This window comes from Camelus ferus, chromosome 4, assembly GCF_009834535.1.
Source record: "Camelus ferus isolate YT-003-E chromosome 4, BCGSAC_Cfer_1.0, whole genome shotgun sequence".
NCBI lineage: Eukaryota > Metazoa > Chordata > Mammalia > Artiodactyla > Camelidae > Camelus > Camelus ferus.
This window is the reverse complement of record NC_045699.1, coordinates 5,781,494-5,798,781: the sequence shown is the minus strand read 5'-3', so window position 1 is coordinate 5,798,781 and position 17,288 is coordinate 5,781,494. Positions and strand designations below refer to the sequence as shown.

At 39.6% G+C, this 17,288-nt stretch overlaps 1 long non-coding RNA gene across 5 annotated transcripts in view; it reads left to right on the top strand.

The window, feature by feature from the left end:
* Positions 1-17,288, top strand: part of LOC116663028 — a 63,133-nt gene that overhangs the window by 10,503 nt on the left and 35,342 nt on the right. For all 5 annotated transcript variants that reach the window (XR_004319042.1, XR_004319040.1, XR_004319039.1 and 2 more), the window contains exon 3: positions 8,843-8,938. This is a non-coding gene — a long non-coding RNA (uncharacterized LOC116663028). The remainder of the gene's footprint in view (positions 1-8,842; positions 8,939-17,288) is intronic.

Below are 17,288 nucleotides of genomic sequence, written 5' to 3'. Positions count from 1 at the left end.
CATATTTGACTCAAAAAAAAAGTCAAAGTCCATAGAGCTTAGCCTGCAAAGGCTCACTGCCTCTGAAGTCTTGCAGTTGCTCTGGCATCATCCCCTTATTAATCCTCCTTAGCTCACCTGGCTTCAGCACAGTGGCCCTTTTGCTCTGCCTCGAACATGCCTTGGAAGGTCTCACCTCTGGGCCTTTGCACTAGCTGTTGCTTCTTGCTTCTCTCACCTCCTTCATGTCTTTGCCCCAAGTATTCCTTCTTAATGAGGTATACCCTGATCGTCCTACTTAAAATGGAAACAAAAACCAGAACAAAAAGCCCTCCTAACCCTCCTAATCCCCTTATTCTGCTCAATTTTTATTCTTTTCGACCAAAGCACCTCCTGACATATTATGTAATTGACTTAATTATTATGTTTATTGTTTATTTTCAGGCTCCTTCAACTAACATACGAAGTCCTGGAGGGCAGGGGTATTCAGCTGGCTTGCTCACTGAGTCCTGGGTACCCTGAATACCCAGGCCAGTGTCTGGCACAAAGCAGGTGTTCAATGAAGATTAGTTGAATGACTACTTTTCTTATAATTTATCTTGCATTTTTCTGTCTAATTGCCTTTTTCCCTCTTAATTACTGGGATATTTCATCTTTATTTTCTGAATCTTGAGTTGAATTTTGCACTTCTGCAATTGTGTTCTACTTTCAAAGGCTCTGTCTTGTTTTCTAAATGTTCCATATTTATAATCTCCTATTTGTTTCATGGATACAACATGTCCTCTAATTTTGATGTTTTTCTTGAATGGTCTCTGAGTTTCCTTTTTGTGTTTTTGTTTTTGTTTTCCATCCTGAAAGGTTTCTTCAGATTTATGATGAACTTGGTCTACTCATGTTTAAGATTGAGGCACTAAAGGCCCATTGGAAATTCCACATACCTGGTTGGATCTTGTCAGTGGGTGGTCCTCACTAAGTGCTGAAGGTGTCAGCCTGTCCTTTTTGTAGGGTAACCCTAAATATCAGTATCTAGTAATTTGGGGGGAGGAGATGGTTAGTTTTCCAGCAGAGAAGAGTCCTCTTAACTCCTTCCTGGGACCATACTCCTGGCTGTCTATGTTAGGGGACCTGGGCAGAATACAGGGGCTGCATTTCTCCCAGTTCAGCGTATGGACTTTCACTTGAGTTTTTCAGTACAGCACTTTATCCCCGCCATAAGTTGGCGTGTATCCACAAGGTCAGAGTCCTATGGTTCAATCCCTCCTGCCTTCAGCTAGTGTAGGGGCAGGGTAATTCTCTGGCTGTGTGGTGAGGAAGGAGCAGAATGCAGCTTGGGGGTCTGTTTCTTACAAACACCACCAGTTTGCCTCCTGCTGTTAGCTCTGCTCTGCACCCACGCTTCTGAAGTACCCAGCACCTCCAATTCCTGAGCCATCCCACGGTTTACTAGTGCAAATCTGCTCACTTCTGATCTTCCCGGCAGCTGGAGATTTTAGCTTCCAGTCTGCCAAGACACACACCATCCATTGATTTGCTTGCCGACTTCCAGTTTTGTTGAGCTCTGGCCTCTGCTGTTGTCTATTCTGCTTTCTTTATTCTTATGAGTTTATGCCTATTTAATTTATTTTGCCCTATTTTAGTGTTTTGGGAGGGAGCAAAAATTAAATTCTTTGGAAGTGATTTGTGTTATGCCCAATATACATAATATCTATGTAAAAAGAAAAGGAAAACACTTCCATTTTTCTTTTGAGGATCATTTCTTGGATTTTCCCACACTCTTTCAGAACGAATTAAAATTTACAGTTCACGCTACTTATAGAAACTAGATATAGCTTTGGGTATTACAAATAATTGTAAGATTTCTTTCCATGTGAATTTCAGTTTGCTGAAAGTAAGAATTAGCCATAGGACAAAGTTAAAGTAGAACCATTAGTAATAGTAATTATATATATATTGTAAAAACCCTACTTGTTATATGAAGATAAATCACTGATTTAATTAAGATTAATGCATGTGTTTAAAGTATTTGTAATTTTTAGTGCATAGGTAGATATAATGACCCAAGGATTATGGAATTGAGTTTACATCAGGACACTGATTATCAAATGAAATGAAGTTTTACTCTGTATTTGCTTATTTGCGTATGTGCAATACTAGTGTTTAAAGACATTAAACATTTTAAAATGATGGGCAGAAACATTGTGATTTGATCCTCTATATAACATTAATCATTTATTCCACTGGGACAGTGTTTCCCAACATTTTTTAAACTCATGTCACTTTTAAACAAATACAAAACTCATCATTTCCCCCAGTCTTTGCCATTTCTGATAAACTTCTCTTAAGGACCTAGGAGTCATTTAATAAGCTTTATATTCTATAGAAAAGTAATGTTTTATTTATATTTTCAAGTATAAAGTATTGAATATATATATTTTTTTCAAATCACATTTTCTCATTTCTCCAGATTCTGATTAGTTCCTCCAGTTCCCTCTTTAGGGGTAGGAGGGAGGACAGGTGACCTTCCCAAGTTGGTAATACTATGTTGAGGATGATTTTAGAAGAAATAATGTTTTTTCGCCCTTATTCATGAGCATGACTGTTCTGTGAATTTTGGGACAAGGGAGAGCATTTTCAAATGATGTATTTTTTTATAACTTTATTTATTTATTTATTTATGAAGTATAGTTGATGTACAATATTACATGTTACAGGTATACAATATAATGATTCACAGTTTTTAAAGGTTATATTCCATTTATAGTTATTATAAAATACTGGCTATATTCCCCATGTTGTACAGCACATCCTTGTAGCTTATTTTATACCTGATAGTTTGTACCTCTTAATCCTCCACCTCCATCTTGTCCCTCCCCCTTGCCTCTCCCCACTGGTCACCACTAGTTCCTTCTGTACCTCTGCAATGCTATTCTTTTCTGTTATACTCACTAGTTTGTTGTATTTTTTTAGATTCCACATGTAAGTGATTACCTTACAGTATCTGTCTTTCTTTGTCTGACTTACTTCACTTAGCGTAATGCCCTCCAAGTCTATCCATGCTGTACACCAGAAAATAACACATTTTAAATCAACTGTACTTCAATTAAAAAGCAAACAAACAACCCATTTAAAATATAGGCAGAAGAACTAAATAGACATTTTTCCAAAAGAGGAAATACAGGTGGCCAACAGGAAAATGGAACGTTGCTCAACATCACTAGTATCACGGAAACACAAATCAGAATCACAATGGACACCACCTCACATCTGTCAGCATGGCCATCCTCAAAAAGAACACAAATAGCAAATGTTAGCAAGGATGTGGAGAAAAGGGAACGCTTGTGCACTGTTGGTGGGAATGCGAATTGTTGCAGCCACCATGGAAAACAATATGGAGGTTTCTCAAAAACCCAAAAACAGAACTACCATATGGCCGAGCAGTTCCACTCCTGGGCATATACCTGAAAAAAACAAAAGCATTAATTTAAAAAGATACATACACCCTGCTATTGACAGCAGCTTCATTTATAATTGACAAGACATGGAAGCATCCCAAGTGCACATCAACAGATGAATGGATAAAAAAGATGTAGCATGTATATGCAATGGAATACAACTCACCCATGAAAAAGGATATTTTACTGTTTGTGGCCTTTCATTCACTCTTTTTTTGCGCCTCAAAAACCAGAATTTTATAAACATTTCCATTGCATCAAAAACAACAAAATATCTAGAAATAAACTTAACCAAGGAGGTTAACAGTACTCTGAAAACTGTAAAACATTGATGAAGAAAATTGAAGATGATACAAAGAAATGGAAAGATATCTTACGTTCTTGGATTGGAAGAATCAACATTATCAAAATGGCCATACTACCCAAAGCAACCTACAGATGAAATGCAACCCTGTCAAAATATTCATGACATTTTTCACAGAACTAGAATGAACAATTCCAAAATTTATATGGAACCGTAAAAGACCCTGAATTGCCAAAGGAATCTTTTGTAGGTCTTTTTTTTTTTTTCTCTTTCTTCTTTTTGTTCTCTTTTCTTGCGGTTTGATGACTAGAGTAGTTCCTTTCACATTTGTTGTGAAGCTGGTTAGGTGGTGCTGAAGTCTTTTAGCTTTTGTTTATCTGTGATGCTTTTGATTTCTCCTCCAAGTCTGAACGAGAGCCTTGCTGGGTAGAGTATTCTTGGTTGTAAGTTTCCCCATTGCATCACTTTAAATACATCGTGCCACTCCCTTCTGGCCTGTAGAGTTTCTGCTGAAAAATCAGCTGATAACCTTATGGGAGTTCTCTTGTATGTTAGTTGTTGATTTTTCTCCTGCTAATTTTAATATTTTCTCCTTATCCTTAATTGTTGTCAATTTGATGACTATGTGCTTTGGTGTGCTCCTCTTTGGGTTGATCCTGTGCGGACCTCTTTGCACTTCCTGGACGTGGGTGACTGCTTCCTTTCCCAAGTTAGGGAAGTTTTCAGTTGTTACCTCTTCATAAATTTTCTCAGGGCTTTTCTCGCTCTCCTCTCTTTCTGGGACTCCTATAATGCAAATATTAGTGTGCTTCATGTTGTCCCAGAGGTCTCTTAAACTATCCTCATTTCATTCTTTTTTCTTTTGTCTGTTCTGCAGTGATTTCCACTAATCTGTCTTCTAGCTCACTAATCCATTCTTCTGCCTCATTTAGTCTATTCTTGGCTCTTTCTAGTGTGTTATTCATTTCAGTAATTTTATTTTTCAACTCTGGGTATTTATATTTTCCAACTCTGCTAAAAACTTCAGTCTGCATCTATACTCCTCTTGGGTTCTCTGAACATCTTTGTCATCGTTACTCTAAACTCTTTCTTGGATAAATTGCCAATCTCCTCATTACTTATTTCTTCTGGGATGTTATCTTGTGCCTTGGCCTGGAAGATATTCCTCTGCTGCCTCATATCGTCTATCTTTCTATCTGTATTATTATGTAGGTTAGTTACATTTCTCGACCTTGCGGAAGTAGCCCTCTGTGGTAGATGTCCTATGCTTCCCAGCAGTACACTCCCCTCTTGTCACCCAAGGGCCAGGGTCTAGCCGGTCCCAGCATAGAGTCTGGCCTGTGTTTGTGGACTCCTTCCACAGGCTTTGGGATTATTGTTTTCTTATTTCTGGTATCTGCCCCCTGATGAATGAGGCTGGACTAGAGGCTTGTGCAGGTTTCTTGGCAGGAGTCAGTGCCTACCCACTGCTGCGTGAAGCTTGGTCCTGGGCCTCTGGTGGGTAGGACGTTTGTGGCTCAGGAGGTCTGCTGATTGGTGGGGCTGTGTTCCCACCCAGTATGTTGTTTGGCCTGCGGCTTCCCAGCCCTTAAGCCTACAGGCTGTTAGGTGGGGCTAGGTCTTGGTGACAATGATCCAATCAAGGTGTCAGCCTCCAGGAAAACTCATGTAGATGAACATTCCAAAATGTCTGTGACCAGCTTTTTTGCCCCCTGGTTGAGCTGCAGCTGTCCCCTACCTCCCCAGGAGACCTTCCAAAACCAGCAGTCAGGTCTGGCCCAGGTTCCTATGAAATCACTGCCTCTGCCCTTGGACCTGGGACATGCAAGATTCTGTGTGTGCTTCCCAGGAGAATGATGTCTCTGTTTCCCCCAGTCCTGTGGGGCTCCTGGAGCTAAGCCCCTCTGGCCTTCAAAACCAGTTGTCCTGGGGTCTCCTCCCAATGCTGGAACCCTGGGCTGGGAAACCTGATGTGGGGCTCAGGACTCTCACTCCTGTGGGAGGGCCTCTGTGACTTAATTATTCTTTAGCTTGTGGGTCACCCACCCAGTGGGTAATGGGGCACCTGCCTCCTACCTTCCCGCTATGATTCCCTCTTTATGTTTCCAGTTGAAGAAGATCTTTTTTGCTGGGTTCCAGTCTTTTTTTTTCCCCCTGATGGTTGTTTAGCAGTCAGTTGTGGTTTTATTGTAGTCATGAGGAGAGGTGAGCTCATGGCCCTACTCACTTCACCATTTTGACCCTCAAACGATGTATGTATTAAAATAATGATTTGCATAGGAATTTATTCTCTTCCAGACTTAACTAAATCATTGTGATAATTAAACTGCTGATATAATGTGGATTTAAAACCTGAGGCTGGCTGGTTTACATCTTTATCATGGGAAGCAGTCCCAGACACCTTAATAAAATTAAATGTACTGTATTTAACATCTACAGAACCACGACACAGTGTTTATTTCACCATTTAAATAGTGTATTTAACCACATTAAAATTGTTGGTGGAATAGTTATTTTTAACATCCAACTAAAGAAATATTCAGAAAAGCACAAGTGAAAAAAGAAAAATTAGATAAAATACACTTTATTGCAATTTAAAACTTAGTGCTTCAAATGATAACCATCAAGAAAGTGCAAAATAACCCACAGAATAGGGGAAAATATTTCCAAATCATGTATCTGATAGGGAACTTATATCTATAACATATAAAGAATTCTTACAACTCAATAATTAAAAAGATAAATAAGCCAATATAAAATCATAAATTATTTTAATAGACATTTCTCTAAAGAAGATATACAGATGTCCAATAAGTACATTAAAAGATTATCATCATCAATCAATAGGGAAATGCAAGTCAAAACAACAATAAGTTACAACTTATGCTGTAATGAAAAAGGCATAATATCAAGTATGTGGAGAAATTTAAACCCTCACACATCACTGGTGGGGATGTAATATGTACAGCCACTTTGGGAAAAGATTTTGGTAGTTCCTCAAAGTGTTAAAATGGAGTTACTGGATGACCCAGCAATTCCACTTCTAGGTTTATATCCCAAAGGACTGAAAACATATGTGCACACAAAACCTTGTACGTGAACGTTCATAACAGTATTATTATCATCAAAAAGTAAAAACAATTTAAATGTCTATCAACTGATGAATGGATAAACAGATGTGGCACATCCCTACAAAGGAATATTATTCAGTCATAAAAAGGAATGAAGTACTGATACGATGCTACAGTGTGAGTTAACCTTGAAAGTGTTATGCTGAATGAAAGAAACCAGACACAGGAGAACGCATATTGTATGATTCCCTTCATACGAAATGTCCAGAAAAGGCAAATCCACAGAGACAGAAAATAGATTAACGCTTACTAAGAGCTAGGGTGAGGGGGAATGGGCGTGACAGTCAATGTCAATGGAGTGTCTTTTGGGGATGATAAAAATGTTCTGAAATTAAATAGTGGTGAGTGGTGTATAATATTGTGACTGTACTAAAAATCACTGAGTTATACACTTTGCAAGGGTGAATTTTATGGTATGGGAGTTGTATAGTTCAATAAAGCTATTATTGAAAATAATATCCTCAACTATCTAAAAAAATCTTTGCTTTACCAGGCAGTTGTTGGAATCAAGATACAAGATCCAAACAATTCGTTTGGTTTATAAATCTCTTAAGTAAAGCTCTTTTAAAAGCCATCTATCTGCCTTCTGTTTTTCATGCCACTGATTTGTTGAAGAAATTCTTTAATTACTACATCAGATTACTGTTTCACTTGGGTTGGAGTTGTAGGACTGCATAATAGTGAATTTCTTTTATTTTAAATTTTCTCTCGGCCCCTTTAACGTTCCACTTTCATTCTGGAAGAAATAAGCCTGGTCCCCGTTACAAGAAACTCCCAAGATTTCAAAGACTTAGATTCTCATTAGCCTGCTTCTCTCAGCATCCCCCCCAATCATCCCCTCGACCTCCCTCGTTGCTGACCTCTGCCTGTTCTCCATTACCCTTCGGCCCAGCCTGGCCTCCCCAGGGTGGCACACAGAATTGCAACTCCAGATGTGGACAGACCAGGGACGCGCCTGTTGGGACGGTTATTTCCCTTGATCTGGACGCCATCCTTCGGTTAATAAAAATTAAGGTTTCGTTAGTTGGTTCATCACCAGCTCCCACTCTTGGCTCATTTTCCCCATGTACTCAGCTAAGACACCTAACGTGTGTCTGTATGTGTGTGTTTGTTATGTCATATTAATTTCTTATGCCAGGTTATGTACTTTGAAGTGGGATATTTGAGCCTAAATGCAGGTTTTTATTTTCAGTTGTTTGCATTAAATTTTGTTTTGTAGATTTTTGTCCATCTGTACAATCTTTAGAGATCTTTTTGAATCGTGAATTTTACGTACTTTACAAATCTGAGAAGCACACTTCTCTGTTGCAAGGTCAAATACAGAGCCCTAGAGCTCTCCTTTAAAGACCTTCCTTCGCATGTAACATTGATACATAGCCTCTTTGACCTCTTTGGTTTAATCAACTATAAATCCACTGAACTGTACCGTTACCCAGGCCTTCATTCTCCACGTGCTCTACAAAAGAATCATGAAAGACTTTGAGAAATGCCTATCTGAAACCAAGAAACTGTTCATTAATTTCCAGACTCATTTCATTTTTCCTCACCTTTCATTGCAGCTCACTAAACAATAAAGAATGTTCCTTGATCTCGAGAATGAGATGAGTCCCCAGATTTCAAAACTCGATTGTCTTGCTGAAAATTTTGATATCTACATTACTCTGCTCACAAATCCATAATTTCTAATCTTTGAAACATGGTCTTTTAAAAAACAACCATTAAGTTATTTTAAGAGACCTGTGCCTTTATTGATATTTCCCTCTTTTACCTTGTCTGTCTGAATTTTGTCTTAGCCAGGTGACATTTTGGACAAAATATTCATCAACTTCAACATTTTCTTTTCAGAAAAATATCTTCTAATTTTTAAAAATTCGTTGAGACTATATTTAGTTAAGCTCTCCTAACTGTGTCTTATGGTAAATATCATGTATATAGTATAGATCTTAAGTGCTTATTTATTTTTACGTTCTTTGTAGGAAACAGCCTGCTTAAATCTATACACTACTCTGCAGAAAATCAGAATGCAAAAAGTAGCTGCTGAATACAGCCATGAAGGCAGTGAATTCAATAAGGTAAGCTGAGAGACCGAGAGACCTCTTTCTGTCAGGTTCTGGAAGAAAATCCCACACTCCCATAGCTTATAAAATGATAGGCATTTATGAGAGATCCGCAGACTGTGTGGATGGCTGGGGAGTCATTCCTTTCCATGACTGTGCCCTTGAGGACCACATTAGGCTCTGAATCTGAACAGGCCACATTCAGTGATATGGATGTGGACAGGTGAACTTGATGCTCTGCCGTTTTCACTGTCACTCATCCAAGGAACATTTGTGCTCAGGAAAACACCAGCCGGTTTAGTAATGCGAGGAGACGGCAGCACCGCCTCTGCTTGATGAGGTGATCACACTGTAGGAAGATCTCACATTCTCCTCCAACCATTCCGAATGGAAAGCAGCCAAGCTCTGGACAACAACACGTGGTTTGGTGTCTGCTAGACGCAAACATGATCCTGCTTGGAGAATTTTTCTCCTGCTAAAATAGTAAACAAAGCAGTAAATAAAGCAAACATTCTGCAGGACTCCTACGTGGAGAGTGTGGGGAAGGCCGCTCTGTCGGCTGACATTTCAGAAACATCTTCAGCCCGAAGGAAACTTAACAGCTTTTGCATTATTCCGCCCAGTAATGGGTGTCCTGTGCTTCGGGGAGACATTCTAACTGTAACCATATTAATGGAGCTCATAACTTTACCAGTAGATTAATGAGGATCTGAAAGATAGGGTAAGTCTGATCTGTTACTGGATAATGTGATGATTAATGTTTGTGATGTAATAAGGAAGCCCTAATTAGGAAACTACAGGGGAAAAACCCCAACAGGCTTTTTCACTTAACCAAAGCTTCCACCATCTAAGGAAATTTTGAAGTGTCATTTAATAAGCTTTATGGACTCAGGACATAAAAATCAGAGGAAAGCCTATTGAATGTTGAATAGAGAGTATGCAACATGGCAATCCACCAAGACTTCATAGCTTTCCTTAAGAAAATTCCTCCATCAGAACACATTACTGCGATTTGAGGTTATAATAATAAACTGGCCTATGTTTGTAATGTTTCCAGTGTACTTTATGCTCGGTCCTTTTAGGCATATGGGAAACATACGGCACCATTTTCAAGGGAGTGTTCACCTGCAATCCAATTTTCGCTCTCCTTATAACTTTAAATAAATTCATCCAAAGTGTTAAGGACAGAAACAAACACTCCGCATTCTTTAAAGTGAATTTTCCACCCCCTTTTCTTTGGGCCAATAAAAACATTTCTAAGGTACCAGATCTTAGTAATAGTTTTCCCTAAATACATAGCATAATTATGTCAAGTTATTCTTTTGTATTGGAAGAAAATGCTAGAAATAAAAACCTAAAGAGACTTTAAAGCACTATGCACATACATATACAATAAGAGAGACATTTTCTTACATTTAAAAAATACATATGAAACAGTCATACGACCTTTTCAATGATGCTGGTAAAAATGCTTTTTTTGCATCCTACTTAGTGGTTTCTGGGGGTTAATGACCAGATTCTAGAGGTTAATGACCATCTGAGGAGGATCAGTGAACCAAGGCTTTGTCAGGACTATTAACCTGAACCAATCATTAATTGCTAGAAATGTCTTGGGTCTGGGAGGCCAGCTGTAGTACAAGATTAAGGGTAAGGAAATATGAACTCTTACTACTGTCTTTGTGGGCTTCGCCCTTTAATTTGGAATGTACATGGCAATTATTGTTTTGTCCGTTGGCCAATCAAATGATTTAAATTACCATTCAGTATTCTGCCCAACAGTGCCGTAATGAAAGGCCTTGGATTTAAAAAGCAAATAAAGGCTATTAATTTCTGTCTACTTCTGTTGTTCATGATTTTTATATCCCTTGCCAGAGATGGTCTTGTATTTTCTCTTAGCATCTTTGTATAGGGGTTATTAATCTCTTTAAAAAGTCTACCCATTTATCAATAAGTACACTGAAGTACTCAAAATGGTCCAGGACGAAGTCAAGAAGTCTTCTCAAACCACTGCGGTCTGAGTAACCACCTGTATTTTTCAGATCCCAGAGAACTCTGTCTGAATCTTTCAATTTCACATTTATCATTGAAGGCTTTGTATTGAGCAGGGAAGACAGGTGTCTATGAAGTGTCTATTTTGTTGTTAGCATATGGAAGTCTCTCGAAAACATATATTGATTTGACTGTATAAATGTGAACCGTCTCTTTACTGATATATCTTTACACACAGTAGCTATTCTTACTTTCAAATACTCATGGTTAAACATGTTCAGAACAGTGATGCTTATAACATATTACTAAGTGAAAGAAGGAAGTATATAAAATAGAAAGGAAAATATTATCAAATTATTTGGATTATTAAACAGTCATACAGCTGTGAAGTTACGCAGTTAGGTGTCTCTCTTTTTGAAAAAACTTCCAGGTTCCTTGAAGCACAGATGAGTTGGGAAGCTTTAGGCAAACAAATTAGATACCCTCAAAGCATTCTAGTCTTGCCTCCCACCAGTCACGCTTTCTTATTAACCTCTCACCCTTAAAAGGTGCTGCAGTGGGGGGGGAAGTGTGTGGTAGGCTTGGGGGTAAGGAGAGAGTTATAAAACCCAAGTTATATGGAAGAAGGCTGCAGCTGTAACAACCACTTATGTTTATTGTGAGCCTTCCTCAAAGTGTTTTGTAAGCATGGTCTGCTTAATCCTCTAAGATGAGTAGGTGGCAAGACTCTTGATCTTTACTTGACAGATACCTATGATATAAAAAAATTAAATGCCAGCATAGGATCTTCACAGAAAGCAGTTGGATGATGAGAAGGATTAATTGTAATGTATGCCCTCGAGTGCAGTTCACAGCAATCTACACTCCACTCTTGATTTTCAGATGCATTTTTTAGCATCTTCCGACATGCGAGGGTCCCATGTGGTAGGATTCCCAGGAAACTGGTCGTAGTGGTTGTGTTGAAGGGAGAGAAATCTGGCAGCTGAAGGAGGGGTTAGGAGGGGGTAGATTTTTTCCTTATACTCTTTTGTACCTTTTGGATTTACCTATTCAAAAATTAACTTAAAATTTAAAAAACCCTGCAAAACCTCCTAAAAGCATTTTCAAGAGGGCAAATTCAGTTCGAAGATCTGCTCCCTCGGTGTTTCCCCTCCGTTCTCCAGGAAATTTGGTGGCTGTGCTTTGTCATCCATGTTTCTTTGTAATACTCTGGTAGAAATCATTGCAAGGAAATTAGCCTGAAATTTACAGTACATATTAAATGTATAAATTCAGAGCTTTAATAGAAATGAGAAATGCAGTGTGTTGAAAGATCCTCTGGCTCTCCTTCCCTGTGGATTTATATATTTACTGCACTTTCTTCATCTGGTTGGTGGGTCACACCAAAGACATTTCAGGTCTGTTTACAAACCGCCAAGAGTTTTTAAAAGAGGAAGTAATCTTCCTCCTTTTCCTGATTTCACTTCAACTCCTTATCAATTTGATCTCAATTGAATAAAATAGGCATGAGGTCTTAGGCTGACTAGCAATGAAATACACTTGCTCTAAGCAGAAACAAGAAAAGATCTAAGGCAGGGTAAACGATGGGGGAGAGGGAGCGAGAAACATACTTAATGATTGTTCGTGTACAATTTTGCACCCACTTCCCGATGTTTGCAATTTATCCCAGTAAATCCCAAGAGTGGCGTTGCTTCCAGACAGACCGTATTTTTCAACCTAGGAAAGAAGAACTCAGGGCAGTGTCTCTCCTGGCCTGAGTGAGCTCCAAAGCAGTCCTTCTCCAACTCTGAAATGCACACAGATCAACCCCAGCCAATGAAAGTGAATAATTTTCTTCTTAAAATGCAGATTCTGGTTCAGCTGATCTGGGGAAAGGCCGCAGATTTTGCATTTTAACACATATCCTTGCTGCTGGTCCAGGAAGCACACTCTGAGTAGTGAAAGTTTAGACAGAATCTGGGTCTCCTAGAACTGGATTCAGTTGCATGAATTGATTACCCTGGCACCAACAACTAAGGATGTCTTTTTCTTAGGTGACAAGTCTGGGGACTGGCAGACGAAGGCTGACCAGGCATTTCCATAATGCCATCAGGGATCTCAGATCCTCTGACTGTTTCTGCCTTGCCATCTTTCATGGGTGATTTTCATTCTCATGCTCGCAACAGAGTGGCTGCCCTTCTGGGTATCACATTCACTTTTTTATGCAGGATGTAGAGTTAATGGAAGAGGACAAAGTGCATATGACATCTGAGTCTGGCTCTTTCAATCAGGAAAACAGCAGCTTTCTTGGAAGCTGGAATTCTACTTCTCATTGGCCAGACATGTCACATGACTACATGTAGCTTCAAGGGAGCTCTGTAAATAAATTTTTTCAGCCAATCTTATTGTCACCCTGAACAAAATGTTAAGAAAGGAAGAAGGGGCAAATGGATACTGGGTAGGTGTGCTAGACAGAATAATGGCTCCCCAAAGATGTCCCTGTCCTAATACTGAACCCGTGATTATGTGACCTTACATGGAGAACAGTACTTTTCTGCATATGTGATTAACTTAAGGCTCTTCAAATGGGGAGATTATCTTGGATTATTTGGGTGACCCAGTGCAATCACAAGGGTCCTTAAAAGAGGGAGGCAGAAGGGTCAGAGTCAGAGAGGGAGATGTGATGATGGAGGTAGGAGTTGAAGTGTTGTGGGGCCATGAGCCAAGGAAAGTGGGCAACATCTTGAAGTTGAAAAAGGCAAGGAAATGGATTGTCTAGGGTGTCCCGGAGTGCAGCCCTGTGACTGCATTTTGTGTGACTTTGTGCGACCGTGACTTTGATTTTAACCCAGTGAAACCTACTTTGAAATCCTGACCGTCAGAACCGTAAGATAAATTTGTGTTGTTTTAAGCCACTAAGTTTAGAGTAATTTGTTACAGCAGCCGTAGGATACCCATACAGTGGCCAACCAGCATTGTCTGTCCCGGAGCCTGAGCCAGGAGAAGGGGTGAAGAGGCCTGTAGTGAGGAGAGGGAAGGAAATATGAGAGCACAGTGCCCATGGCAGGGCCATGCCTTGTCATCTGACAGACACACAGATGAAAGAACAAAGGGTCATCCAGATTGGGGTGAGGAGCTAAAGGAGAGCTACCGAAAAGATAGAACACAAACATACAACCACTCGGCAAATGAAAGCAATTATCCTGAACTACGAACGTTTTAAAATTCATATGTGTGTTTTACTTTGTTTTGGCAAGAAGTGTTTCTTTAATGCAGTCATGGACCCCAAGGGACCCATGGTGGTCATCCAGGCCATGCCCCTCATTTTGCATCTGAGGAATCAGACCTGAAGGAGAAATAGTCCTCTCCTGTCTCCCATGTAAGGGTGCTTTCTACCGCAGCCCACTGCTTCATGCTTAGTTTAAGTAGGGTTGCCAGATAAAATATAGGATACTTTTAAATGTGAATGTTAGATGAACAACAAATAGTTTTTTGTGTAAGATCTGTATGAGTTTCCTGTTGCTCCTCTAACAAACTACCACAAACCTAGTGGCTTAAGACAACACGAATTTATTATTTTACAGTTCTATGTGCCAGAAATCCCACTGGGTCTCACTGGCCTAAAATCAAGGTGTCAGCAGGGCTGCATTCCTTCTGAACACTCTAAAGGAGAATTTGTTTCCTTGCCTGTTCCAGCTTCTAGAGGCCACTTGCAATTCTTTGGCTCATGGACCCTTCTTGCATCTTCAAAGCCAGGATTTTAGCATCTTCTTATCTCTCTCTGTCTCTGATCCACCTTTCTTATAAGGACCCTTGTGATTACAGATAATCCAGGATACTCTTCCCATCTGAAGAGTCTTAACCTAATTGCATGTGCAAAGTCCCTTTTGCCATGCAAGGTACACAGCTTCAGAAATTAGAATGTGGATATCTTGGTGGACCATCTTCCTTCCACAAGTATGTCCCAGATACTGCATGAGACATACTTACTCTAAAAAAAAATACTCATTGTTTTTCTGACATTCAGATTTAACTGGGGGTTTTGTGTTTTTATTTGCTAAGTGCGGTAACCCTAGTTCAAGGGGGTGTGGATGGGGTATATTCTCTATAGCATGATAGCCATTATACCCAAGACTCTAACAAGGAACGAAAAAATTGTCTTTGGAGTGGTGAGCTGCTTTTGAAATAAATGCTTTCCATTTTGTGAAAATGGATGTTAGCCTTTTACTATTTTGTACCATATTCTTAGTGAAAAGCTGCTAAGCAATTTCTATCAAATTAATTTTTAATGTGGACATTTTACCCCTAAGAATAAATGAACATATCACAGCAGTCAGAGAGAAGGGATGTCAAGTATTTATTTTAAACATTTCCAATTTTCCTGAACACCAAATGGTTCAATTCTCTCAACCAGCCCATTAATAAACCTGTTATCCAAAAATGTGAACCTAAAACATAGCTTAGCTTGGCTGTACTTAACTACTGAGTGTATAGAATGTCTTTCCCTTTTAACCAAAACATTTCATGGGCAAGAGAGGGGCCAGGAAGTCAGATGGTCACAGGACGGTCTAGGATGGGTTCAGATGGATGTCTCTCTGACTGCCGTCCTGAAACACCTGTGATTTCCACTCCTGCTGCTTTCTGAGCAGCCCCTGGAACAGTCATCCCATGGGCACTGGCGGCCCCAGGCCCTCTCATTTCCGCCGGCTTCACTTACTTGACTCTTTTCTGGTCTGATGGTAGCGGGACGCCTCTCCTCCTAGTGAAGGGTGGCTGGCTTCAGCTACTTCCCACTCAAGGAATCAGCCAAAATGTCTCTTTCTTTGAGCTGATCTCCTCAAGCCTCCTTTAATGACCATATGAAAACTGATTACAATTAGCAGTATTTACTGACATGTAACTGCTGTAAGACTGAAGTCCATTAAAAAAAAAAAAAACTGCCTTAAATAGATTGCTCTGGTGGTGGTGTATAATAACAAAAATTACGCAGAACCTAGAAATAAAGTCAAGAAGATGTCTGTCTTTTTAATGTCATGTTAGAGCATTGTTTAACAGGCCCATCTAAGGGTTATTTCATTCTCTGCGTCTAGGAAGTTGTACTACTATTTTACTTTGTTTATTACTACTAAAAGCCTAGACTTTATGCAATTAATTATTAACTTGTAGACTTGTGTCCTGTCCAACAGAAATGCAAGTAATTTCTTTCAGGTAGAAAACATATCCCCAGATGTTATGATTTCATTGCTCTGAAGCATATTAACCAGTTTTGTCTCTAACTTAGTAATGTTATTCTAACCTTGTTTCTAAAAAGTGCCTTTCCTGATGAGCGATAAAAACCCTTGTCCCTGAGATGCTCTTCAAACCAGCTTTTGGATCTTATCAGACCCCTTATTAATTATTGAGCTGAATAAAATCTTTGGCACGCATCATCCTAGTTTTGCATGAGTCACGTTTTAACTTTTTGAAAATTATACTCTGCCCCTAGTAAGTCCACTTGGCTTATGCTATGGATTTGCCTTAACATCTTTCTTCATAGTTTGAAGGTCCAAGTTTATTAGCATTCAAGCGGCTGCTTTCTGTTCTGGTCCCAGCTGACATGGCTTCTTCTGCGGGAGCATTCCTCAGCCTCTTCTTTCCCACCCACACCATCCCTTCCTCTGGCAGTCAGATGTCCCCTCATCTTTTGTGCCATGTTTATTGATAAACTGAACTCTTTTCTACCCTCGTGATTGACGTGTAACGTAGAGGTTAATTCAGACGATGTGTTCCATCTCCCGGCCACAGTGACCCCTCCACGTGGAGTCATATGACCCATACTGGTTCAATAAGCATGTTCTCAGGACATTTATGAGAATGGTGTGACAAAATCACTCTTCTCTGCTGGATGTGGGCAAAAGCCTGCGGCCCTGGAATCTGGTGGCAGCCCTCTTGGGACCATGGGAGGAGCCAACCTCAGGAAGAAGCAGAAAGCGGCTCTAAGAACTGGGAAGAAACTGAGATCAAGACTTAAAATAGCCCTGTTTCTAGACTTTTTAGTTTAATGAACCAGTAGATCTCTTTGATCATTTAAGCCTGTTTGAATCAGGCTTTTGATTATTTCCAGCCAGAAACATCCTAGCTGATACATATACCTGTATCGCTCATTTGTATGTTCATCAGTGTTTCCTGAATAATTTTGTATCTGCCTAACTTCTGCCCAAAGAGAAACATCTTTATGTTCTCAGCAACTTACACAGTTTTTCAATCAGACTTTATAAATGTGGCCTGAATTACACACAAGGAAACCCTTATGAGGAGGCTACAGTCTTGATATTTCTATAAGTAATGAAATAAAAACCTACTTTTCCTACCTCCTGCAGTCCCCAGTGTCTCCAGAATTCCGAGTCTTGGTCATCTT